Genomic DNA, 27,430 nt, shown 5'->3' with positions numbered 1-27,430 from the left:
TTACAGAGTTACAGACCAGGCAGTTAAAACACCACAGGTTTATTCTCTTTCATTCTGGCGGCCAGAAGTCCAAGGTCAAGGTGGAGGCAGGGCTGGGTTTTGAGGCCACTTCCATCTGCTGGTGGCAGTCAGCGATCCTTGGCCTTCCTTGGCTTATGGAGATGACACCCCCAATCTCTGCCTTGTCACACCAACCTTTTATCTGTGCAACATTCTCCTTCCTGTGTGTCTCGGTGTCCAAATGTCCCCTTTATTTATTTATTTGTTTATTTAAGCAATAGGGTTTATTTGTTTGTTTTTTTAATTTATTTATTTGTTTTATTTAAGCAAGACTCTATCTCAAAAAAAAAAGAAAAGAAGAAATGGGATTACACGGCTAGGGGTGGTTGCTCATGCCTGTAATCCCAGCATTTTGGGAGTCCAAGTTGGGTGGATCACCTGAGGTCAAAAATTCAAGACCAGCCTGGCCAACATAATGAAACCACAGTTCTACTAAAAATGCAAAAATTATTCAGGTTTGGTAGCATGCACCTCTTGTCCTAGATGCTTGAGAGGCTAAGGCAGGAGAATCATTTGAACCCAGGAAGTTGCAGTGAGCCAAGATTGTACCTCTGCACTCCAGCCTGGGTGATTGAGTGACACTCTGTCTCAAAAAAAAAATTTTAAAAATGGGATCACACACTGCATGGTCTTTTGTGTCTGGCTTCTCTCACTGGGTGTGACGTCCTCAAGGTGCATCCATGCTGTGGTCTGTGTCCGAGTCTCGCTTCTTTGATAGATGAACACTATTCCATTGAATGGATGGACCACATTGTACTTATCCATTCATCCGTTGAGGGACGTTTGAGCTGTTTGCACTTTTGTCTGTTATGACTCATGCATCTGTGAATTTTCCTATACAAGACTTTGTGTAGACATAGACTTTCAGTTTTCTTGGGCAGATACCTATGACTGGAATTGCTGGGTCACATGGAAACTGTGTTTAACCTTTTGAGGAATGGCCAGTCCTTAACTTTAGAGGCTGTTCATCTCTGCAGTTCAGGGTTCTGCAGACACTGCCCCATGCATGTCTCAAATCCGGTCCTCTGCCTGTTTTTACAAATAAAGTTTTATTGGCACATGGCCCCACCCACTTATTTACATATAATCTACAGCCACTTTCTCACTACTTGGGAAGAAGTAAACAGTGTCCACAGAGACTTTCCAGCCCCCAGATTCAAAATGTCTACTCTCTGCTTGTTTATAGAAAAGTGTACTCATGATCTACCACCTGTGACATGCAAGGTTATTGGCTATCTGTGGGTCTTAAGAATCCTGGAAAGCAGAGGTTGTTGCAGCAAGCCGAGATCATGCCACTGCACTCCAGCCTGGGCAACAGTGTGAGATTCCATCTCAAAAAAAAAATCCCTCCTTAAAAGTAAAATAAAAACAAATAAAAAGAATGCTTTTCTCCCCTCATTCTCTGCACAGAAAACTCCATAAGCATGGAATTTGATCTTTTAATTTTTGAATTGTTGTTTTCTACTATCATTTAGTTAGTTAGTTTTGTTTTGTTTTACTTGAGATGGAGTCTCAAACTGTTGTCTGGGCTGGAGTGCAGTGGCAGGATCTCTGCTCAGTGCAACCTCCGCCTCCTTGGGTTCAAGTGATTCTCTTGCCTCAGCCTCCTCAGTAGCTGGAATTACAGGCTCATGCCTCCACACTTGGCTAATTTTTTGTATTTTTAGTAGAGACAGGGTTTCACTATGTTGCCAGGCTGGTCTCAAACTCTGACCTCATGATCTGCCTGCCTTGGCTTCCCACAGTGTTGGTATTAGAGGTGTGAGCCAGTGTGCCTGGCCATATTTTTTATTTTTATTTTCACTTTTTTTCTTTTTGAGATGGAGTCTTTCTCTGTTTCCCAGGCTAAAGTGCAGTGGCATGATCTTGGCTCACTGCACCTCCTCCTCTCCAGTTCAAGCAATTCTCTTGCCTCAGGAATTGGAATTGAAGCAATTCCATTTGCTTCCTAAGTAGTTGGAACTACAGGTGCCCACCACCATGCTGGGTTAATTTTTGTATTTTTAGTAGAGACAAGGTTTCACCATATTAGCCAGCCTTGTCTCCAACTCCTGACCTTCTGATCTACCCACCTCAATGCCCCAAAGTACTGGGATTACAGGCATGAGCCACTGCACCCAGCCTCTACTATCATTTAAATGTTTGCACTTGTCATTCTGCCCATCCACTACAGGATCACTGAGCACAGTAGACTCTGGGTCTGATTCCTGTAGGACTCAGGCCAGCCTCACACAAGATATACCCTGCCTGCTGGTAATCTTCACCTGGAATCTTAACTGCTCTGCACCTGGCACACCTCTGACCACTCAATCAGGCTCTTCCTTATGAGATGGGTGTCCCCCAGTGACTCCAGGGTTTAGGAACCATGGGGTAACTGGTTCCTAAACCTAAATTTTTGCAGTTTTCATGGATTTGGTCCTTGAGGGATCTTCCTTCCATGCAAACAGCTTTGGATTTTGAGCTTGCAGGGTGCACGCATGGTGTGAGGGTCCTACATGTGTTTGCTGTTTCCCCATGTAATCTGAGCCCATGATTCCAACAGGAAGGGGTTATCCTCTCCACCTCAGGGTCTTCAATGGTCATGGCTACAGGGAGACACTAAAGCTCAGCTGACATTTTATTGTGCTTATTTCATTTCATTTTAAGAAAGGGTCTCACTATGTTGACCAGGGTGATCTCAATCACCTAGTCTCAAGGGGTCCTCCTGCCTCAGACTTCAAAACTTCTGGGATTACAGGCATGAGTCACCACATCTGGTCTAATATTTTTTTTACATGAGGTTTTACTATGTTGCCAGGCTGGTCTCAAGCTTCTGACCTCATGATCAGCCCTCCTCAGCCTCCCAAAGTGCTGGGATTACAGGCATGAGCCACTGTACCTGGCCAATTCTTTTTTGTTTAATGACCAATGTATTCATTTCCCAATTTCCATGCAAATTACTTCGGATTGCAGGGCTTAAAGTAACAGGCATGTCTCCTCTCCCAGCTCTGGAGGCCAGAAGTCTGAGGCCTCAGGGCTGGACTCCCTCCAGAGACTCCAGGGTGAGGATCCTTCCTGCCTCTCCCTGTTCTGGGGGCTCCAGGAGTGTTTGGCTTGTGGCCACTTCACGCCAGTTTCTGCCTCCAGCTCCACACAGCCATGTCTTCTCCTCTGACTCTTTAAATCTCTCATTCTTGTTTTAGTTTGTTTGTTTTGAGGCAGAGTCATGCTCTGTCACCCAAGCTGGAGTCCAGTGGCACCACCTTGGCTCATTGCAACCTCTGCCTCTTGGGTTCAAGCAATTCTTGTGCCTCAGCCTCCCAAGTAGCTGGGACTACAGGTGCACACCATGATGCCCAGCTAATTTTTGTATTTTTGGTAGAGATGAGGTTTCACCTTGTTGGCAAGGCTGGTCTCGAACCCCTGTACTCAGGCAATTTTCCCACCTTGGCCTCCCAAAGTTCTGGGTTTACAGGTGTGAGTGACCAAACCCAGCCTGTGTCTCTCCTTCTTAAAAGGACATGAGTGATTGGATTTAAGGCTCACCCTACAAACAGGATGATGATTTCATCCCAAGATCCCCATATCCAACTGCAGAGACCCTCCCTGTCTCTGAGAAGGTCATGTGACTTCCAGGAGGACATGCATTCTGGAATACATCACACATTCTCTTTCTTCCTTTCTTTCTTTCTCTTTCTTTCTTTCTTTCTTTCTCTCTCTCTTTCTTTCCTTTCTTTACTGTAATTTTTTTCAGAGATTCACTCTTGTTGCCCAGGATGGAGTGCAGTGGCACAATCTCAGCTCACTGCAAACTCTGCCTCCTGGGTTCAAGTGATTCTCGTGCCTCAGTCTCCCAAGTAGCTGGAATTACAGGGTGCCACCACACCTGGTTAATTTTGTATTTTTAGTACAGATGGGGTTTCTCCATGTTGGTCAGCCTCTTCTTGAACTCCTGACCTCAGGTTATCCTCCTGCCTCGGCCTCCCAAAGTGCTGAAAAGACAAGCATGAGCCACCCCACCTGGGTGCATGCCACTGCACTCCAGGCTGAGTCTGTCCTATAGTCCCCCTCATCGTTCACGGAGTTTTTATTTGCAAATTCACCTGCTTGATGGTGTTTGCAAACCCCAAATCAATGCCTGGGGCACTTTCCCTGTCACCCTGGGACACGTGCAGACAGAAAGAAATTAGAGTCAAGGCTGGGTGTGGTGGCTTACACCTGTCATCCCAGCACTTTGGGAGTCTGAGGTGGGTGGATCACCAGAGGTGATCAAGACCAGTCTGACCAACATGGAGAAACCCCACCTCTACTAAAAATACAAAATTAGCCAGGTGTGGTGGCAGGCACCAGTAATCCCACCTACTCAGGAAGCTGAGGCAGAAGAGTTGACTGAACCTGGGAGGTGGAGGTTGCAGTGAGCCAAGATTGCACCATTACACTCCAGCCTGGGCAACAGGAGTGAAACTCCGCTTTAAAAATATCAGCTGGGCATGGCGATGGCAAGACCAGGCCAAAAGTTAAGGCCAAAAGACCTGACAAGGTCAGGCCAAAAGATAAGGCCAGGCCAAAAAGCAAGGCCAGGCCAAAAGTCCAGGCCAGGTTGAAAGTCCAGGCCAAAATACCAGGCCAAGCCAAAAGGTAAGGCCAGGCCGGATCCCAGGCCAAAAGACAAGGTCAGACCAAAAGGACATGCCAAAAGTCAAGGCCAGGACAAAAAGCACAGCACTCCCAGCCTCACAGAACCAGGGCCAGACATCGCTGTGGCTGCGGCCAAACTAGGAGGTCTGCCCAGCAGTGGCTGCACTGGGGTGGGAATTGGTCATAAGCCCCATCCCCAGTAGCTGAGGGGGCCCCTGCCAGCAGCCCCGATCTCTCTTCAGAGGAGGAGCAGAGTGGGGGTCATGGCCAGGTGGGCCCTCGTGCCAGCGGGCTGTGCACCTGCAATTCTGGGAAGGCCCTGGCCAGCCCAGGAGAGCCTGGAAGCCAGCGGCACCTGCATCCGTGCTGCAGCCCCCACCCCCGCCTGGCATGCAGGCCTGGGAGCGGCTCCGGAGTCCCCGTGGCCATTGAGCTACAGGCATGCGCCCAACAGCTTCACCAGGTTCACTGGATCTGAGAGGTCAGAGGCTGCAGGTGCCACTGCCAAAGGCTGTGGTGGACCCAGCTGGATCATGGATTCAGAGCTATAATGTGGGTTTGGGGTGGATTGTGGGTTTGGGGCTGGATTGCTTATTTGGGGGGGTGGGGGTGGAAAGGCCACAAGGAGCCATGGCGGCTCAGGAGTGGGTGGTGGGCGGCTGAGAAGAAGTCACCATGAGGAAGCTCTTCAGCTTCTGGAGACACCTGGACCAGACGGTCCTGGGCTTCATCGAGCATGATGAGCACACGGGTCCCAGGTACCACATCTGGGACACAGAACTGTGGAAGATCCACAGGACAACCATCAAGGGTGACACCACCGAGGTGGAGCATTGCTTGAGGTGCAGGAGCCAGGACATGGATGGCCGCGACAGGAAGGGCAGGTAGCGGGGGCTCAGCCAGGGGTTGGAGAGGTTCCCTAGGCCCAGCTTTCCTGTAACCATGCAGCCCCACAGCCCCACAGCCCCACAGCCCCTGGGGCGGGGGCCTTGGAGGGTGCCTGGCAGCCAAAGGGAGCCTCAGCTGCTTTCCATCCCTGGTGACTGCCCAGTGCCCATGCCAGTGACCCAGATTTCCCTGTGATGGAGATCCTTGCCTGTAGCACTTGGTGGAGAATTTGAGGAATTCAACTCACAAAGTTAAGCATATACAGGTTTAAAACATGGTGTGTCGTCCATATGATAGGAAGGTGCCTAATGATAACTCCTCATGCCAAAAATATCATGAGTCATTTTCAGCAGGTGACAAGTTTTCGGATGAAAACCCTGTGTCCCTTTTACACCTGAATCTACCTATGTAGGTAGGTTCTTCACTGGGGCTTCTTAGAGGGAAACTTTGAAGTGGGAGGTGGGTTCCACGGTGCCTAGAACTGCTCTAGACCTGCTGTGTATATTGTATTCTGCTTAATTTCAGGCCTCAGAGATTGTGTGAAATCCTATTATTTTCTATATTAATGAGATAATTTTAAAAATGCTACCAATGATAGTTATAAAAAGTAAATGCCATTCCAATAGCAGATATGTTAAAATGTGCCATGATCTTTAAATCATCCTGCAAAATAGGAATAATTGTATCAACTTACTTAATAAAAATGTTTTTGTTAAGTAGTAGTAATAGTAATAATTATAACATCCGGCCATGGTTTGAGACCAGCCTGGGCAACAAAGTGAAATTCCTACTCTACAAAAACTTTGTTTTAAATTAGCTGAGTATGCTGGTACACTCCTGTGGTTCCAGCTACTCAGGAGGCTGGGGCAGGAGGATTGCTTGAGCCTAGGAGTTCCAGTCTGTAGTGAGGTATAAACACACCATTGCACTGCAGCCTGCGCAACAGAGTGACAGCCTGTCTCAAAAAACAAAAATCTAACACTTACTGAGTTGTTACTTGTTCTAGAAACAGTTCTAAATACATAAGTTCTCATTTAAGCATCACAGTGGTGTCCTATGTGCTAACTGCTCTTGTCATCCTTATTTTATTAATGAGAAAATTGAAGTACAGAAAGGATAAGCAATAGCTGGTAAGTGACAGAGTTCAAAGTAGAAGAACTCAAGCCCTAGTTGAACTGAATCCAAAAACCAAGCTCATTCTATACAAATAGGCTGCTGTTTCATTACAGTAGTGAGCAATAAGAGCTAATAAATACGGTACTTTCTTCAAAAGAAACTTCTTTGTTTTGAAGGCAGAGGAATAACATGCGATTTTGTGTTTACAATCTCATGAATCATTGTAGGTGTTGAGATACTGCACTTCAATTTTCTGAAAACTACTCTCACTCTCACAGGACCCCTCTGCATTTTGCCTGTGCACATGGCCATGTGGCAGTGGTCACTCTATTTGTGAGCAGCAAGTGCCAGATTGACATCGATGATGAACTAAACAGGATCCCATTAATGAACGTATATAGTAGTCAACTCTTTCAGCATGGAATGGATTTGATTTAAATACATCTAAACACAATGAATTTATCTCATGTAAATATGACTAGTTAGTGAAACCTGTGGAATATGTGTATTGACTTCTTAGAAATTACAGTCTAATTTTTTTATCTAACACGGATAGGCTGTACATGGTCAGGAGGAGGCTTGTTCCACTATTCTGCTGGAACATGGTGCCACTCCAAACATTCAAGATGTCTACAGCAACACTGCTCTTCATTATGCTATATATAATAGCATGACTTCACTGGCAGAAAAACTGCTCTCCCACCAGGCAAATATTGAAGCAATAAACAAGGTATCGATCAATCAACTTACTTTTCAAAGTATTTGTTTTAACATTGACATAGGTAAGGGTCTATTTTTCATGTTTGGAAGCTCAAGTTTTCCTTGAATGAAAATATATTGAAATAACTTAATTGTCTAATATTTTACTTTAAATATTGATACTTTTAAAGAAACATTAGAGGGCACAGCTTTTTTAGTGCCCTTATGAGAAATCTTTGTAAATCTGTTCAAGGTAAAACTTTTTCTTTTCAAATATTTGTTTTCTACCACAGGTTTTGTTTTGTTTTTTTCTGTTTTTTCCTAATTAGTGTAATAAAAACCACACACACAGGAAAGAAAAATCTACCCTGGAAATAGGCTTTACTTTAAAACTCAAACAAAACTAAATCGACTTGCAATAAATGGAAATCTTGCTACTGCTGACAATTTTCTTTAAAAGACTGATGTATCTTTCAGTGGCAAGGCTCAAGAGGAAAAAAAGGGAAGGGAAAAGGAGAGCAATGAGATATTATGCAGGTCACTTGGAAATTAGGTAATGAGGGAAAACTGTAAAGAAGAGGTTTTGTTTCTTAGTTGGTTGTTTTTCCAGCTTATGTATTGAGCAAAGTGCTCTTCAGCTTTGGGGTAATCATTTTTGGTTTGGTAAAGAGAGTGATTGAAACTTGCCTAATTTTTAGAGGACTCTGAGGAAACCCAATTGGTAAGGAATAGGTGGTGACAAAGTGAGAAACACTTCAGCAAAGGGTAGAACATGTTAGTAACAGACTTATTACACATCCTGGCAGAAACAGCCACTTAGATAAGAATTTAAAGTCTCCTCTCAAATCTAGAATGTCTTGGTGGGAAGGTGGGAGATATGGAGCTTATAAATAGCAAAATCAAGTGGGATTTTGAGTTTACTTGTTCCTGTTCTACCCATACGCAGGAAAATTGATCGGAGTTTTAATAATTTACTCTTACTCTTTTTCTTCTTTTGGCCATATTCCAAACTGATAATGAGTAGTGGCTGTGTGGGTGAGTGATGAAACTCAAGCGATTGTCTGCTGCACTAATTTTCAGCTAGAATGGTGCCTTACAGTGATCTGGGGAAAGTTTGTTAAGAATCTACAAGTGTAGGATTTCCTTTGAAGATTTTGATGTGACAGATCTAATAAGGCCTGAACATGTATGGTTAAAAGTATTTTTTTGAAGCCATGCACAGTGGCATGTTCCCCATCCCAGTTACTTCAGAGGCTGAGGTGAGAGGATTGCTTAATGCTAGGGTTTTGAGTCCAGCCTGAGCAACATAGTAGACTCTTGTTTCTAACAACAGAAGAAAAAAAATACCTCTAGGTTTGAATACACTCCTGATTAAGAAGCACAGAATGGATGAGTGCAGTGCGTAAGTTCCCACATCTCAAAAACATAAGAAATCTCCAAAAGAGTTGGCATTTGATAAGCACTACTTCCTTCAAAGTTCTCCTTTCCAATAATATTAGCCCGACTTATCTGTCTCTCTGTGTCTGTGCCTGGGAAGTGAAAAAAAAACAGTATTGGTAATGTCTCTCAACTTACAGAAGAACACCTTTTCCTTCTCATGGTGAATTATTCACTACTATTCAGAGAGTCTTTAGGAATTTGCTTGTAGGTAACCTCTGAAGAAGCAGAGGCTGACCCTTTCATAGTTTCATATTCCTTTGTCAACGTTCAGGTGATTATGTGTCAAGAAATGTTCATTACGAGTGAGGTTTTCTTTTTTTAATTAGATTAGTAGCAAATACTGAACTTTTTTTCAGTGGAAGTTGTATTACGGGCTATCTCAGTATGTCTGTTTAGTTTGTAGAGTTTTGGCATAATCAGGATGTCGGTTTTAAACACTGAAATCCATGAAGTCAGTGAGAATACACTAGGAATTCTTTTAATAATTTAGTTTTGGAAGTCCTATGAACTAATTATCTATTTGGTTAACAATCTGGGGAAATGATATACAAAGAGACTGTAAATCAATACATGTTGGAAAAACTCTTGATGTGGCTATTATTAGTCTTAACAGCAATTTGTATTATATAGATATATACATAAATACATATCAGGGCCTGATTTTTTCAAACTGAACCTTAACCCTAGAAAAAGAAAAAATTACAGAAGCAAATACTTGGTTTATACACAACCATTTAGTAACACATTCATAACAAATATAAAAACACAAGGGCTATAGTCAAAATGTGGCACATAGATTTGCTTTTTTTTTTGACTCCTTAAATTGAGTCAACATATAAAATTTAAGAGACTCATGAAGAAATCTGGACTTCAGACTTGTCTTAAGAATCAAATCTGGTGTCCCTTGAGCCCCGTCACTCTACTCTGTAGAGGCTGCCCCTGTACAGGAGGCACATATTCTCTAGTTTGATACTGTGCCCACTGAAGTCCTTCACTTACTTAGGTAACCTCATTTGTCCTTAGAAGTATTGGAGTTCACAACTCCTGTTTTAGAGTCTGTTTTCATAAAGATTTCAAGGTTTTCAAGACAGTGTATATTGGTTTATAATATATAATTTATAGTTTATATAAATCCCTCAATTATGGGGTTGAATTTTAGAACTCAGAGGTTTTTTTTTAACTCTTTTTCTCTATATATACCACAAATAGTCATCTGCTCATAAGAATGCCTAAAAGCCAGGAGGACTCAAGATGGGGCTGTGAGAACAACCCAGGATTGAAGCTCTTGCTGGATGCACGGAGAGGGTGAGTCGAGGACGCATTTCCAGACAAATCTTAGTTGCCCACAGAACGGGGAAATTCCCAGGTATAAATGAGATGTGGGACGCCAGGCAGAGGCCTTGGCTGGTGTAGCTGGCAGCCGGTAAGGCTGCGGCCCGTGCTGGAGCACAGAGGCACTCCACAGCACTCCATACAAAAGCGCACTGTTATGGGTGCCCTGTTGAACTGGCAAACTGAGACCTGAGAGGGCTGAACTTGAGACTGAATGAGACTTGGACAGTGAGCCAGCCCAGGAAATCCCAGGGAAACAGTGTTTGGGGTAGTGCAGTACGACAAACAAAATGGTGATTCCAAATGCTCCCGGTGAGGAGGTTTTCTTAAAGTGCAGCTCCGTGGGGGAGGGGCTTCCACCATTACCGAGGCAATCAGCCCCTACTGAGGTACACGCCCATTGCTGACGCAGCCTGCTGTTGCTGAGGCAACCCGATACAACAGAGAGACTCCGCCACAGGGCATAGCCCGTGGCAACAAGGCGGAGACTGCAGCAGAAGGGCAGAGCCTGCAGCAACAGGGTGAACCTCACACAAGCAGGGCGGAGCCTCAGCCGGCAAAAAGTGACTAGACTGCCTCCTAGCTGGGCAGGACAGCGAGGTGGACACTCACAAGGAAAGCCCCAACCCCCTCCCAGACAGAGCATCTGAGAAAAAAAGGTTTTTTTATGAGTTGTGTTGCAGCAGAATTAAACATAGAAGCCTAACAGCCCTGACTGAACAACAGAGCTCACAGCTCAGCAATTGAGCTCCTACAAAGTACAGACTGTCTCCTCAAGCAGCTCCCTGACCCCTCTATATCCAAAAGACTGACATTTGGCAGGCATCATTCTGGGACAAAGCAGAAAAAGAAACTGGTAGCATCCCTCGCTGTTCCCCAGCTGCTATAGGTGCACGCCAGACAAGGAGGGCCTGGAGTGGACCTCAGCAGTCATACAGCAAAGGGGCTAGACTGCTAGAAGGAAAACCAAGTAACAGAAATACTTCATCATCAACAATCTGGGTGTCCACTCAGAGACCCAATCGAAAAGTTAGCAACTACACAGACGACAGGTGGATAAATCCACAAAGATGAAAAGAAACCAGCGCAAAAAGGAGGAAAACACCCGAAACCAGAACACCTCGCCTCCTAGAAAGGACCAAAACTCCTCACCAGCAAGGGAACAAAGCTGGATGGAGAATGACTGTGATGAAATGACGGAATTAGACTTCAGAAAATGGATAATGAGAAACTTTTGTGAGCTAAAAGAACATGTTTCAAATCAATGCAAAGAAACTAAGAACCTTGAAAAAAGATTTGAGAAAATGATAACAAGAATGGATAACTTAGAGAGGAATATGAATGAATTAAAGGAGATGAAAAACACAACACGAGAACTTCACGAAGCATGCACAAGTTTCAATAGCCGAATTGACCAAGCAGAAGAAAGAATATCAGAAGTCGAAGATCAACTCAATGAAATAAAATGAGAAACCAAGATCAGAGAAAAAAGCGCAAAAAGGAATGAACAAAGTCTCCAAGAAATGTGGGACTATGTGAACAGACCTAACCTACATTTGATAGGCGTACCAGAATGTGATGAAGAGAATGAATCCAATATGGAAAATACTCTTCAGGATATTATCGAGGAAAATTTCCCCCACCTAGCAAGACAGGCCAACACTCAATTGCAGGAAATACAGAGAACACCACAAAGATATTCCGCAAGAAGAGCAACCCCAAGGCACATAATCGGCAGATTCAACTAAGTTGAAATAAAGGAGAAAATACTAAGGGCAGCCAGGGGGAAAGGTCGGGTCACCCACAAAGGGAAGCCCATCAGACTCACAGTAGGCCTCGGCAGAAACTCTACAAGCCAGAAGAGAGTGGGGGCCAATATTCAACATCCTTAAAGAAAAGAACTTTCAACCCGGAATTTCATATCCAGCCAAACTGAGCTTCATAAGTGAAGAAAAAATAAAATCCTTTGTGAACAAGCAAGCACTCAGATATTTTGTCACCACCAGGCCTGCTTCACAAGAGCTCCTGAAAGAGGCACTACACATAGAAAGGAACAACCAGTACCAGCCATTCCAAAATCACACTAAATGCTAAAGAGCATCAACATAATGAAGAATCTACAACAACTAATGGGCAAAACAGCCAGCTAGCATCAAAATGGCAGTATCAAATTCACACATAACAATATTAACCCTAAATGTAAATGGACTAAATGCACCAATCAAAAGACACAGACTGGCAAATTGGATAAAAACCCAAAACCCATCAGTGTTCTGTATCCAGGAAACCCATCTCACATGCAAGGATACACAAAGGCTCAAAATAAAGGGATGGAGGAAGATTACCAAGCAAATAGAGAGCAAAAGAAAGCAGGAGTTGCAATTCTCATCTCTGATAAAATAGACTTTAAGGCAACAAAGAAAAAAAGAGACAAAGAAGGCCATTACATAATGGTAAAAGGATCGATACAACAAGAAGAGCTAACGATCCTAAACATATATGGACCCAATACAGGAGCACCCAGATACATAAGGCAAGTTCTTAATGACTTACAAAGAGACTTAGACTCCCACACAATAATAGTGGGAGACATTAACACTCCACTGTCAATATTAGACAGATCAACCAGACAGAAAATCAACAAGGATATCCAGGGCTTGAACTCAGACCTGGAGCAAGCAAACCTGATAGACATTTACAGAACTCTCCACCCCAAATCCACAGAATATACATTCTTCTCAGCACATCACACCTACTCTAAAATTGACCACATAATTGGAAGTAAAGCACTCCTCAGCAAATGCAAAACAACTGAAATCATAACAAACATTCTCTCGGACCATAGTGCAATCAAGTTAGAACTCAGAATTCAGAAACCAACCCAGAACCTCACAGCTTCATTGAAACTGAACAACTGGTTCTTGAATGTTGACTGGATAGACAATGAAATGAAAGGAGAAATAAAGAAGTTCTTCAAAACGAATGAGAACAAAGACACAACATGCCAGAATCTCTGGGACACATTTAAAGCAGTCTCTAGAGGAAAGTATATAGCAATAAGTGCCCATACGAGAAGAATGGAGAGATCCAAAATTGATACCCTATCGTCAAAATTCAAAGAGCTAGAGGAGCAAGATCAAAAGATCTCAAAACCCAGCAGAGCTGAACTAAGATCAGAGCTGAACTGAAGGAGATTGAGACACGAAAAACCCTCCAAAAAATCAGTAAATCCAAGAGCTGGTTTCTTGAAAAGATCAACAAAATAGACAGACCACTAGCCAGACTGATTAAAAAGAAAAGAGACAACAACAAAATAGATGCAATATAAAATGATAAAGGGGAAATCACCACAGATTCCACAGAAATTCAAACCATCATCAGAGAATATCACAAACAACTCTATGCACTTAAACTAGTAAACCTGGAAGAAATGGATAAATTCCTGGACTCCTGTGTCCTCCCAAGCCTAAACCAAGAGGAAGCTGAAACTATGAATAGACCAATAACAAGGGCAGAAGTCGAGGCAGCAAATAAGAGCCTACCACACAAAAAAAGTCCAGGTCCAGACGGGTTCACCGCCGAATTCTACCAGACACAAAGAGGAGCTGGTACCATTTCTTCTGAAACTATTCCAAATAATCCAAAAAGAGGGAATCCTTCCCAAATCATTCTATGAGACCAATGTCATCCTGATACCAAAACCTGGCAGAGACCCAACAAGAAAAGAAAACTTCAGGCCAATATCCATGATGAACATAGATGCAAAATCTTCAATAAAATATTGGCAAGCCAATTGCAACAGCAAATTAAAAAACTTATTCACCATGATCAAGTAGGATTCATCCCGGGGATGCAAGGCTGGTTCAACATACGCAAGTCTATAAACGTAATTCACCCCATAAACAGAACCAAAAACAAAAACCACATGATTATCTCAATTGATGCAGAGAAGGCATTTGACAAAATTCAACAGCCCTTTATGCTAAAAAGCCTCAATAAACTCGGTATCGATGGAACGTATCTCAAAGTAATAAAAGCTATTTACGACAAACCAACATCCAATATCCTACTGAATGGGCAAAAACTGGAAGCATTCCCTTTGAAATCCAGCACTAGACAAGGATGCCCTCTTTCACCACTCCTATTCAATATAGTACTGGAAGTTCTAGCCACAGCAATCAGGCAAGAAAAAGAAATAAATGGTATTCAAATAGGAAAGGTGGAAGCCAAATTGTCTCTATTTGCAGATGACATGATAGTATACCTAGAAGACCCCATCACCTCAGCCCAAAAACTCCTGAAACTGATAAGCAACTTCAGCAAAGTCTCAGGATATAAAATCAATGTGCAAAAATCACAAGCCTTCCTCTACACCAATAACAGACTTAAAGAAAGCCAAATCAAGAACAAACTGCCATTCACAATTGCTACAAAAAGAATAAAATACCTCGGAATACAACTCACAAGGAACGTAAGGGACCTCTTCAAGGAAAACTACAAACCACTGCTCAATGAAACCAGAGAGGACACAAACAGATGGAGAAACATTCCATGTTCATGGTTAGGAAGAATTAATATCGTGAAAATGGCTATACTGCCCAAAGTAATTTACAGAATCAACGCTATCCCCATCAAGCTACCATTGACTTTCTTCACAGAACTGGAAAAAACCACCATGAACTTCATATGGAACCAAAAGAGAGCCCGCATAGCCAAGTCAATTCTAAGCAAAAAGAACACAGCGGGGGGCATCACACTACCGGATTTCAAACTATACTACAAGGCTAAAGTAATCAAAGCAGCATGGTACTGGTACCAAAACAGAGATAGACCAATGGAACAAAACAGAGGCACCGCAGGCAACACAACATACATACAAGTATACAATCTTTGATAAAAACCGACAAAAACAAGCAATGGGGGAAGGATTCCCTGTTCAACAAATGGTGTTGGGAAAACTGGCTAGCCATGTGCAGAAAGCAGAAACTGGACCCCTTCCTGACACCTTACACCAAAGTTAACTCCAGCTGGATTAAAGACTTAAACATAAGACCTGGCACCATAAAAACCCTAGAAGGAAATCTAGGCAAAATCATCCAGGACATAGGAGTAGGCAAGGACTTCATGAACAAAACACCAAAAGCATTGGCAACAAAAGCCAAAATAGACAAATGGGACCTAATCAAACTCCACAGCTTCTGCACAGCAAAAGAAACAGTCTCTAGCGTGAATCAGCAACCAACAGAATGGGAAAAAATTTTTGCAGTTTACCCATCTGACAAAGGGCTGATATCCAAAATTTACAAAGAACTCAAACAGGTTTACAGGAAAAAATCAAACAAGCCCATTCAAAATTGGGCAAAGGATATGAACAGGCACTTTAAGAAAGAAGACATATATGAGGCCAACAATCATATGAAAAAATGCTCATCGTCACTGGTCATCAGAGAGATGCAAATCAAAACCACATTGAGATATCATCTCACGCCAGTTAGAATGGCGATCATTAAAAAATCTGGAGACAACAGATGCTGGAGAGGATGTGGAGAAAAAGGAACACTTTTACACTGTTGGTGGGAGTGTAAATTAGTCCAACCATTGTGGAAGACAGTGTGGCGATTCCTCAAGGCCTTAGAAATAGAAATTCCATTTGACCCAGCAATCCCATTACTGGGTATATATCCAAAGGACTATAAATCGTTCTACTATAAGGGCACATGCACACGAATGTTCATTGCAGCACTGTTTACAATAGCAAAGACCTGGAATCAACCCAAATGCCCATTGATGATAGACTGGATTGGGAAAATGTGGCACATATACACCGTGGAATATTATGCAGCAATCAGAAATGATGAGTTTGTGTCATTTGTAGGGACATGGATGAATCTGGAGAACATCATTCTCAGCAAACTGACACAAGAACAGAAAATGAAACACCGCATATTCTCACTCATAGGCGGGTGATGAAAAATGAGAACACATGGACACAGGGAGGGGAGTACTAAACACTGGGGTCTATTGGGGGGAAAAGGGGAGGGCTAGTGGGAGGGGGAGGTGGGGAGGGATAGCCTGGGGAGAAATGCCAAGTGTGGGTGAAGGGGAGAAAGCAAACAAAACACATTGCCATGTGTGTACCTATTCAACTGTATTGCATGCTCTGCACATGTACCCCAAAACCTAAAATGCAATAAAAAATAAAAATTAAAAAAAACGAATGCCTAAAAGCCTTTCTGGGTTATTCCTGGTGAGAGTTGAATAGTTTATGAATATTCCAGACATTATATATTTCTTTCCAGTAATGTCCCTTAAAATACAAGTGACGTATTGGCTTTTATTATTCCAGAAATAAGCCATATACATCAGTATTCGAACTTATATTGATAAGCCATTGTATTTTTTTTCTGATTTATATTTTGCCTAAAGTAAAAAAATAATGTTAAATAGCAGTGTAAATGGAAACCAATACAAATCGATCAAAAAATTATAAAGTAAAGCTGCATTAGGGTTCCAGAATTTTCACTATAATTAAGAATAAATTTTTTTTGAGACAGCATTTGCTCTTGTTGTCCAGGCTGGAGTGCAATGGCATGAACTTGGCTCGCTGCAACTTCCACCTCCCAGGTTCAAGAGATTCTCCTGCCTCAGCCTCTGAAGTAGCTGGGACTACAGGCATGTGCCATTATGGCCAGCTAATTTTTGTATTTTTAGTAGAGACATGGTGTTACCATGTTGGCCAGCTGGTCTCAAACTCCTGACCTCAGGTGATCTACCCACCTCGGCCTCCTAAACTGCTGGGATTACAGGCATGAGCCACTGCATCCAGACTTATTTTCAAAAAATTTTAACTTGCTTCTCTTATACAGAACACACTGAGCTTTTTGTCAGTTAAGATAAAAATCTATCCTTTTGTATTAGGAGAAAACTCATGAACTGTTTAATAATAAGGAAGATAAGTGCATTTGAAGCCAAAATCTCTCTTAAGTCAGAGCTTATTTCTTTAGTGATCCATTCAGATCAGAAGGGCCTGACATTGGCATCTGGGATCCTGACACCATTTGGTAGAAGTGAATTGAGCAAGTGTGTGCCACCCAGAGGAACCTCAGCCTGTTTGGGGAAGCTCTGGCAACTGTATCCCTGGAAGTCTAGTTCCTAAAATGTTAACATTTGCCACAGAAAGTATTGTCAGAGTGGGATTAGGCAAATTTTAAGAGATTTCTTGATTCTTAGACATACAATATAGTTTTGTAATACTTTTAAAATGCAGATGATCATGGACTTTTTCTATTGGGTACAGTACTTCTGGTAAAGCAAATATTCTTTGAATATAGTTTAAGAAACACTGCTCTAGAGATAATAATTTAGATCATTAATTTATTTTTAAAACTTAAAGCATTTGCTACAACATCTTAGGTTTTAGCGTTACAGAGAAAAAAGATACAGCCCTTGCCCTCTAGAAGCTCTTAGGTTTCAGTGGGAAACAATAACATAATTAAGATATACTGTGCTAAATGCTGTGAGAGAAGCAATGATTTACAGGACTGGTAAATGAAGTGAGTTTTGGAGATGACAAAAGTTAATGTGGGGATGCACAAAGGGGTGTTTGCAAGGCAGTGTATGGGAAAGCACAGAGGAGGGAGAACAAAGGGACTGCTTTGCATTTACTTTCTCTATTGTATGTTTAAGTTCATTGCATCTTGTAGAAGATTTTTAGTTCAGTTGAGAAATATGTAATTTTGTAAATTATAAATTACTTTGCTTTCTTACAGAAGAGAAACACGCCACTTTTACTTGCTATAATTTGCAAGAGGCAGCAAATAATGACATTTTTGTGAAGAACCAGGCAAATATACACACTGTTGACAATTTCAGAAGGTACAGTAGTTCTGTTTTTTTTTAAACAAAAAGCCGAGTGTTCTAGAGTGATAAAAGTCACACAAGTGAGAAATATTAATAAAAAGATTAACTTGTATTTGTTGGCATACAGTAAAAAAATAACATAAATAATCAGGTATAAAAGCAATTATTTGGACTGAGCAACATAAAAAAAACAGTATATAGTAGGATTCATCTTCTCTGATAGACTCTTATCTTTAATATGATGTTTTTTGTCCTGTAATCTTTTATTAGCTATAGGAGTTTTCTAGTTCATTAATTTTATAAAGTGCAGACTTTAACTTTCAGTTTACAACTCCCGCTATTACCAGTATTATTATTATCATCATTGTTTTCAGCCTGCTGATGGCTCTTACTTGTCTGACCCCTTGCTGACTTTGAATTAAAATATATCAGACTAGGAAAGAATTTTCCTTTAAATTTTTGCCTATTTTAGATAAGTGACCTCAGCATAGTTGCTTGGCTGTCAAAGGACAATAAATTAGCAATTTGTATTATGTCACACCCCAGGGGGACAAGAAGCTTCATTGTTGTACCTGCCTTTAAGCCTTGGTGGCAATTTACAAAGATGAACACTCAAGCACCCAAGATGCTGATAGACATAAGCTAGAGCATGTAAACTTTTATTGTGTCTACAGTGACAGGCAAGATAGTAAATTGGTAAACTGTGTCAAATTTGCTGATTAAATACTTTATTCCAGTTCTTGAGTGGAGTTATTTCTTTATTATTTCAGAACAGCCCTCATGCTTGCCACACATCATAACTTGCCAAGTATAGTCAGCCCTCTCCTTGAAGAAAATGTTAGTGTTTTTTCTCAGGATATGTTTGGACAAACAGCAGAAGATTATGCTGTTTGTTGTGATTTGATAAGGGAAGTGCTCATCTTAAAAGTCCAGTTAATACTAAATTGAGGTTCAAAATAATGACAAATATAGCATCTTATACATTAGATGACAGTTCATAGTTTGGTTGAGGTCATTTGGAATGGCAATGAGTAGTCCAGTTTTTAGAGAGAAATCAAATAGAAAGCTAGACTAGTTAGAAATAGCAGTGAGTGCAAGATTCTTTCAGGACTTTTAAAGGTCTTTATCTCTAGAGATCTGAATTTTATGCCAAGTATAACCTTTATATGTGAGATACAAATATCACATCTTTTCCTTCTTTCTTTCCTTTTCTTTTCTTTGACAAGGTCTCACTATGTTGTTCATGTTTCTGAGCTCAAGTGATTCTCCTGCCTTCCCCTACCAAACTGCCAGCCACCATGCCTGGCCTGACTTTTCTAATTAGTTATTGGGTCTTGAAATGTCCAGTTTAGCAGAAATTTTTGTACTGTCCCCTGGGGCTATGCCCTATGCCTTTCTCCTTTGAATTTTTCAGAAAGCTAAGGGGTGCCCTAGGTTCGAAGAAGACAATCTTGATTTACAAGTCAGAAGAAAAGGGGAAAAGGCCATTCTAATCATTCTGTTGTTTCCATTTATTCACTTGCTGTATTGCTGCTGCCATTGTAACTGGTCCTGCAATCTGGTAATGATTGACCTTTGCCACCAGGATGCCTTTACTGATTCAGATTTCTGAGTCTTCATTGTGACTCACACACAGAGTTCACAGCTACGGAGTTTTTTAGTTCCTGTACATATGCTCAGCCATTGTTCCCAGCACCTTACTCTGGCAGTGAGAACTCCTGGCTTTCCACACACACACATAGTGAGTCAATTGACCCTCCCCCAACACTAAAAACCTTATGTGTAGCCCACCTCTTAGCTAGGCTTAGCCTAGACCTTAATGGTAAATTATCCTTTGAGACCTGTGTTCATGTTTTCTCTAGCAAATATTAGTTGAAAGTGTACTCAACAGTCAGGATTTGTCAAATAATGTTTCAGAAAGAGATCAGAATTTTCTTTCCCTTTTGTCATCACATCTGTACGTTAGGGATTTTTTATGACCTTTGTAGCAGCTTCTGTTCAATAGCAGAAGGTTCCACATTATCCTTCAATAGAGTAGTGGGTACCAACTTGCAGTCAGCCCCCCAGGTAATCTGTTTCCATAGTAATAAAAATCTCTCAGGCTACTTGCATCTCTACCTCAAATTTTAAAAATATTTTAAAATTCTACCTCACGGGAAGTCATTCAACAGAATTATCTGTATCTAAAGTAGGTAATTTGGAGTTAACAGAGTTGATCCTCATCCATGACTCATGAGTAGCCATGTATAAAATACTGCTTTGTACTTATTTCAGCAGCACAGATTCTAAAATTAGATCGATACAGAACAGATAAGCATGCCTGCTGCCTAAGAATGGCTCACATATTCATGAAGCATTCCATATTTGGCATAGTCCTCAGAAGGTCATTTGACTATTTGTTAACTAGCTCCAAGGAAACAGTCTGAGTAAAACCAAAGCAGGAGACACCCCATATTGAAATTTCTTTTGTTATCATTATATCCTGTGAGGTAATCTGTGAAATGAGAACAGAGCTGAGTAACATATGGGATGTTACATGCAAATATGTTGTTAGCACATGACTTGGAAATGAGGAAACATCAATGTGGACCTCTTTCATGGAAATGAGAAACAATGCAAGCAGGGTTTTGTCTTGTATGTCAGTTGGAGAGGACCAAGAAGATGCAGCCCTCTAACAGAGATCTGCTGGCTCAGAGTTTGAGTAGACAGAGAAGAAATGGTAGTTGTCCAAACAAGGTTTTGACCTCTGTTAGTTTTCTGGCCTTGGTGTGATTGATGAGCTCAGTAATAGGGGATAATTAGGTAATCTGTTTTAATTAGATAATAATATATTTATATATAAATTTAGTTAAAAGTTATAAATTAGCTTAAATGCTCTGAACTACAAGCCACGATGAGTGGAACTAATAATCAAAATTAGCACATGGTAACATTTTCTGAAAACGGTGACATTCAAATATTAGAACCTGTGAGAAAATACCCATCACGTTTTATTTGAGATTCCTAAATTGTCTCAGCAATACAGTTTAAGAATAAATTATTCAATTGCTTTCCTATTTTTCTGAGCATTTAAATATGTTATCTCATTACATTCTCCTGGCAACTTAGAAAAGTAAGGTAGTAAAATTCTTGTTTTTTAAAAGTGATCAGTATGAAAACCAAATATCTATAGGTGACAGAGCGAGGACTTACTCTGAGTGCAGGACACTTTCCAGGCTCTTAAGCTGACTAGAATTTATTTACTGAGCTATGCTTCTCTCACAGAATGAGTACTTCATGTTTTTCTTCTTTAATTAGAAGCCTAATAGGTTTACAGAGCTTCAAATTTTAAAGTGTATGGGACGTTAGTGTTCTGATATTAGCTCTGATATGGTCTGAAATGCTTTAAGAATTTAATATGTTTAGTAAATATTTTTCATGTCGCTATTAAAATAGTAATTTGTTTATGACATTCATTATGCATAGAATTCAACAACAAATTTTGGAACATAAAAACAAGAAATTTCAAAATCATCTTCAAGATGACAATCGAGGTAAGACTTCTTGATCGTAAATTTCTCATTTCTCTTGATGGTCTTACTGATTTTTAAAAGTAACATTGCAGGCTAGGTGCAGTGGCTCATGCCTATAATTCTAGCACTTTGGGAGGCTGAGGCAGATGGATCACCTGAGGTCAGGAGTTTGAGATTAGCATGGCTAACATGGTGAAACCTTGTGGCTACTAAAAGTACAAAACTTAACTAGGCATGGTGGCAGGTGCCTGTAATCCTAGCTCCTTGGGAGGCTGAGGCAGGAGAATTCCTTGATTCCAGAAGGTGGAGTTTTCAATAGCTGTATTAGCACCACTGCACTCCAACCTAGACGAAAGAGTGAGACTCTGTCTCCAAAAAATAAAAAACAAGAAAAAATAAAGTAAGATGATATAGTTTTAATCATAAAAGAGCAGTTTAAACATAAAAATTAATTTTTAAATTTTAATTTCTTTAGAATTTGGAGTAACTTAATAAGTTCATTGTAGCTCATTCATAATCTCAAACAGTATTGTCTTAGGCGATTATTAAAAAATCTGGAGACAACAAATGCTGGAGAGGATGTGGAGAAAAAGGAACACTTTTACACTGTTGGTGGGAGTGTAAATTAGTTCAACCATTGTGGAAGACAGTGTGGCGATTCCTCAAGGCCTTAGAAATAGAAGTTCCATTTGACCCAGCAATCCCATTACTGGGTATATATCCAAAAGACTATAAATCGTTCTACTATAAGGACACATGTACACGAATGTTCATTGCAGCACTGTTTACAATAGCAAAGACCTGGAATCAACCAAAATGCCCATTGATAATAGACTGGATTGGAAAAATGTGGCCCATATACACCATGGAATATTATGCAGCAATAAGAAATGATGAGTTTGTGTCGTTTGTAGGGACATGGATGAATCTGGAGAACATCATCCTCAGCAAACTGACACAAGAACAGAAAACGAAACACCGCATATTCTCACTCATAGGTGGGTGATGAAAAATGAGAACGCATGGACACAGAGAGAAGAGTACTAAACACTGGGGTCTATTTTGAAGGAAATAGGGAGGGCCAGTGGGAGGGGGAGGTGGGGAGGGATAGCCTGGGGAGAAATGCCAAATGTGGGTGAAGGGGAGAAAGGAAGCAAAACACACTGCCATGTGTGTACCTATGCAACTGTCTTGCATGTTCTGCACATGTACCCCCAAATCTAAAATGCAATAAAAAATTTAAAAAAAATTTATTTACCCACTTATGATCATTGAAAATCTACATATTTTCATATTAATATAAATAAGAAATTAGATTTTTAATCATGGTATTTTTCTGTCTAATCCAATTATTACAAATTGGACTTGTCAGGCAAATAGATATTCTATTTAACTTTTATAATAAATCATGTGTATTTAGTAAATAAATGTTAATTACAGTTAATTCTTGAATAATGTGGGGGTTAGGGTCTCTAAACCCTGTGCAGTTGAAAATCTGAGTATGATTTTTGCTCCTTACAAACTTCTTAACTACTAGTAGTCTGCCATTTAGTGAAAGTCTTACTGATAACATAAACAGCTGATGAACACATATTTGATATGTGTTTCAGTATTATATACTAGGTTCTCACAATAAAGTAAACTGGAGAAATGAAGCTGTTACAAAAATCATAGAAAAGAAAAAAATACACTTATGATTTATAAAGCATTAGTGAATTCTCCCAAAGGTCTTCATCTTCATCATTTTCAGGTTGATTAGGCTGAAGAGAAAGGAAAAAGGCTGGTTTTGCTGTCTCTGGGTTGCAGAGGCAGAAGAAAGCTCTGCACATAAGTGGACCCTGCAGTTCAAACTCTTGTTGTTCAAGGGTTAACTGCATTACACAGAAATTTGTGTCACTAAAAAAGTACCTTTATTTAGAACTGGGAACTCAAAAAATTTTTTCTGATATCATAAACAAATGGCAATAAGAACCATAAAACTAAGCCATTGTGCACCCATACAAAGAGGAGATTATTTTTGAAGATACCTATTGAATGCAGAAGACAGAAAAGTAATTGCTTTCCAAGAAGCAGAAGTTATATTACATATTCTTATACAAACAGGGGCTATTTTTTATTTCACTCTCCATCAGTTGGAACCTCATGAGATATATTCACATCTGGAAAAAGAGTGTGTTTTTAATGTGCTGGCTAGTTATCATAATAATAGTAAGTTTGTTGAAACAAAATGCTCTGTTACCATGCTGGGCACAGTGGCTCATGCCTGTAATACCAGCACTTTGGGAAGCTTAGGCAGATGGATAACTTGAAGCCAGGAATTTGAGACCAGCCTGGCCAACATGGTGAAACTCCATCTCTACTAAAATTACAAAAATTAGCCAGCCATGGGGGCGGACACCTGTAATCCCAACTACTCAGGAGGCTGAGGCAGGAAAATTGCTTGAATCTGAGAGGTAAAGATTGCAATGAGCAGAGATTGTGCCACTGTACTCTAGCCTGGGCAACAGAGCAAGACTCTATCTTAAATAAAAGAGAGGGAGAGAGAGATACTCTATTATCATTAGGCAAAAGATGATAATAAAAAATATTCCAATAGCCAAACTTTAGGTTCCAAAATTTATAATAAAATATAAAAATGTTTCACAATAACAAAAATATAACACTTAATGCATTGTAAAATCTGAACTGTATGAAGACACCATTAGTTTAGTACATATTTATCAAACCACATCTGTAAGTTAGGTTTGGCAAATTGCAGGAGACAAAGATGGAATTGACATAGTTTTTGTCTTTAAGGTGCTCATAATCGAATACAGATAACGATTTAATTTTTGTGTTTTTTCAACAGAATTTTAGGGAAATATTTTAATTCATTTCTGTCCACTTAAAAGATAACTATCAATCATGTGTCTTTTGCAGACTAAACATTTTTTCCAATGTTACAAAATACATTTTAAAAATAGAGTTAGGAGGTTGTTATTACCATCGTCATTTATTTTATTTGCTACCTTATGTAGCGCTTACTCTGCATCCAATGTCAGCTGGGAGCTTACAGTTATTATTTAATATGTATGTATTATGTTCAGCACATACCAGGCACTTTTACATTTGTGGTGATGAATGCTGGCTTCTAAAATGTGGGTAGAATTTAGAGTACCTGGCAAAGTTTACTCACTTAAGGAGGCAGAGGGATGATGCTTGGCAGAAGGAATATCTAACAAACTTGTATTTTGATAGAAGCAGCAGCCACGAATAATGAAAGTTTTAAAAAAGAAGGAGCAAGTTCAAAATGTGGGACACCTGAGTGAACTTTGTAGAGTTTATGAGCAGTTCAAATTTACTAATGCAAAAATGTCTAATATGGGTGTTGCTGGGAATGGGGTAAAACTAACTTATAGTTATTATTTATTATATATTTATTATGTGCATTATGTGCCAGTGAAGGCAAGCTTAGGAAAGACTTTGTTGTTGTTTTACCTGTGTTTAGAAACAAACTCAATAAAAGGCTTTTTAATATATAGAAATGAGTAGATCTTATCCTGTAGGCCAGGGAAACTTTCTTGAGTAGAATGCTTTTCTTCACATGTGTCTTTTAAATTGAAAGAAAACTCAGAAGCATGGAGGGGGCTTCCTTTATCATCCTATGGGCTGGGTTACACCACATGCCCATCCCTGAACCAGGCACTGGAAAAGCAAATGTAATGATGTGATGAGCTTAGAATAATTCTCTTTTGAAGCTGGGGAGGGGTATTGAGATAATAAATATCCAAATAGATTTGAGTTTCTCCAGCAAGAAACAATAAAGAACTGCTCTTGGGTAGGGAGTACCTACCCAAATTCAGTGTTTGCTCGAATTTCTTTGGAAAATGGTGAGCAGGGGAGGCATTAGATTTGAGAATTAGGGTGTTCTGTTCATGGTATAAAGCAGAAATTAGCAAGCTGCTTCTGTAAAGGGCTCAGTAGGAAATATTTTAGGCAATGCAGTCTCTCTCTCTCTCTCTCTCTCTCTCTCTCTCTCTCTCTCTCTCTCTCTCTCTCTCTCTCTCTCTCTCTTTCTCTATGTCTCTCAAATAATTTCAGCAGCTGAAGGCCGTGTGACCTCTTGTAGCTACTCAACTCTGCCATTGTAGTGTGAAAGCGGTTATAGGTAGTACATCAGTGAATAGGCATGACTGTACTCTCATAAAACTTTATTGAGAAAAAACATATGGTAGGTAGGATTTGGCCTGTGGTCTCTAGTTTGCTGACCCTTATGTAGAGGACAGATGGAGGATAGATATCACCTGAGCATATAGTGATTATTTACTAGGTATTTATTATGTTCATTAGATGCCATGCACTTTTAAATTTGTGCTGATGAGTGTAAACTTCTAAAAAGTGTGTGGGATTTAGGGTAAGCATGCAGAGTGAGTAAAAGTCTGCCAGGTAAGGAGACAGAAGGATGATGTTTTCCAGAAGGGATATCTAACAAGCTTGGATGTTTGACAGAAACAGCAGCTACAAAGCCTTCACATTTCAAAAAATAAAGAAGGTACAAACCCTAAGACACTTAATTACATAGAGTCAGAGACAAGAGAAGCTTCAGCTGTAGTTAATGCTATATAGTTTCCTTGTCACAAATCCATGGAGTACTTGAGTCTATTACAAGATTTTCACCCATCCATGATACAATAAAATGATGAAGCTCCAGTTGATTTATTTGAAAATATTGGTGTTGCTGGGCATGATGGCTCCTACCCGTAATACTAGCAGTATTGGAGGCTGAGATAGAAGAATCCCTTGAGGTCAAAAGGTCCACCAGCCTGGGCAACCCCATGTCTATTTTTTTTAAATGTAGCTGGGTGTGGTGTTCTGTACCTTAATTCCAGCAACTTGAGAGGTTGAAGCAGGAGACTTGCTTGAACCTAGAAGTTTGAGGCTGCAGTTAGCTATGATAGCAACATTACACTGTAGCCTGGATGGCAGAGTGAGACCACCTTTTCTAATAAAAATCAAATCAATTAAGATAAGATAAAATACAATGTTGGGCTTTTGTTTTGGAATTATGCTTTTTAAATTTGGTTTTTTTTCTTTAAGAAATGACAATAATAGTTGGTTTATACAAGGCTTTCAGGAACTGGCTTCTGCCCAAATCTCCATCTGCAGCCTTTTCTCTGTCTGCCCTTTTATCTGGCATTACTGAGCTTCTGGTAATCTTCATCACCACCCCACTGATGCAGAAAAATACATATGCTCTGAGAGGCTTCTCTCGCTCTCATGCCACTAGCTGGCATTTACTACCTTTCCTACCCTCTACTTCTTTTAATCTGGTGAACCTCGCTCTGTAAGTCTCAGCTCAGGCTCAGGTGTGATTTCTAGAAAAGTTATCTCTGACGGCTTTTATTTTCATTCTTTAAACCCCAGTGTTTACCACTCAGCAGGAACTCAATAAATCTTTAGTAAAATAAAGGCTGTTTATAGAAAGATGATTGCTACAGTCTAGCAGCAAATAGGATAGACACGTAAAGACATAATGTGCAGTACACAGATGGTGGAGTGACACTAGAAAAACTGACAATGTATAATGGGAGCCTGAAGGCAGGAGACACCTGTGTATGTGAAAAAAAAAGTTGGATTTGAGAATGACTTGACATAGCATTTTGAGCCTTTTTTTTTTCCTGTTTTTGGAGACAGGTTCTTACTCTGTCACCAAGGGGGGCATGCAATGGCATGATCAAGACTCACTGCAAACTCAAACTCCTGGGCTTAAGAAATCCTCTCACCTCACCCTTTTGAGTAGCTGGAACTACAGGCACACACCATCATGAGTGGCAAATTTTCTGTAGAGTCAGAGAAACTCACTATAATCTCCAGACTTGTCTTAAACTGTCAGCCTCAAGTAATTCTCCTTCCTGGGCCTTCAAAAG

At 40.5% G+C, this 27,430-nt stretch overlaps 1 non-coding gene and 1 pseudogene across 1 annotated transcript; both read left to right on the top strand.

Annotated features, from left to right (window-relative positions):
- Nucleotides 1–5,352: 5,352 nt before the first annotated feature.
- LOC118145142 (uncharacterized) overlaps nucleotides 5,353–27,430 on the top strand; it is a 59,045-nt pseudogene continuing 36,967 nt past the window's right edge.
- On the top strand, nucleotides 20,274–20,380 carry LOC118145301 (U6 spliceosomal RNA). The gene has a single exon (XR_004730426.1). It is a non-coding gene; the product is annotated as a U6 spliceosomal RNA (small nuclear RNA).

This window comes from Callithrix jacchus, chromosome 8 (assembly GCF_049354715.1).
Source record: "Callithrix jacchus isolate 240 chromosome 8, calJac240_pri, whole genome shotgun sequence".
Taxonomy (NCBI): domain Eukaryota; kingdom Metazoa; phylum Chordata; class Mammalia; order Primates; family Cebidae; genus Callithrix; species Callithrix jacchus.
Note: the sequence above shows the minus strand (reverse complement) of the source record. Positions and strands in the feature narration are given on the sequence as shown.